Genomic DNA, 927 nt, shown 5'->3' with positions numbered 1-927 from the left:
TCGCCCCGCCCCCTTACCTGTGTATCGCTCACTGATTGGACGATGCAGTGCATGCACTGATCTCATGCTTCTTGTTCTTGACATGAGAGCAGTACCCCAGCCGAGTGAAGAAAATAAATGAAACTCACGAGAGTCACTCCTCAGTTTAAACTGTGTTTTGTTTCAATTCATGTATCATTTAGTTACAAATATGTGATATATCTGAACAACAAAGTGGTCAAAAATCATTTTATTCATTTATTGGAAACATTTTCATGATCGCTTTTTTCGTTTTATATTTTCATTTACTGTCATTTCCATTCAGTCAGTCATTAAGTGCTATTAAAATGTTAATGTGCTACATATCCACACAAACAAACAAAGTGTGCAATCCAATGAATGTTAATCTAACTGGGTTTTGATAGATAATATATATATTTTTCTTCTCTCAATTATTTTATTTCTATTGTGCACTCTAATCAATATTAATCAAACTATTGTTCGTTTATACATTTTAAGAATGGCGTTTATCTTTTTTGAGAATGAGTTCTTATTTGATTTTATTTATTGGGGTCTACAACAGATGATACAAATGTTTGTGTCAGTAAATGTGTGGCAGGGGTGTTTGTGAAAATAACGGGGACAGAGCTGCTGTCAGACGAACAGCTGTGCGGCGTCATCACAAACGGACGTCGCTTCACGTGACGCTCCGGAGGAACTCATTTCCCTGCTTCTCGTGGTTTCCTTGTGTCCCTCCATGCTTCCCTGGAGGGAGGGACTAAACACAGGGAAACGACGCAAGTGAGGGAAGCAAGGATTTAATTTAACCGACCTGAGACGGGGCCTAACAATCAGTGTTTTTGGTGTGCTACATTTATTGTGTCTAGATTAATTTGTACATTTTAGGGAGAAATTATAATGTAAATATATGTGTGTGTGTTATGCAAT

This window comes from Notothenia coriiceps, unplaced genomic scaffold, assembly GCF_000735185.1.
Source record: "Notothenia coriiceps isolate Sejong01 unplaced genomic scaffold, NC01 NC01_scaffold00015796, whole genome shotgun sequence".
Lineage (NCBI taxonomy): Eukaryota > Metazoa > Chordata > Actinopteri > Perciformes > Nototheniidae > Notothenia > Notothenia coriiceps.
This window is presented reverse-complemented; position numbering follows the sequence as displayed.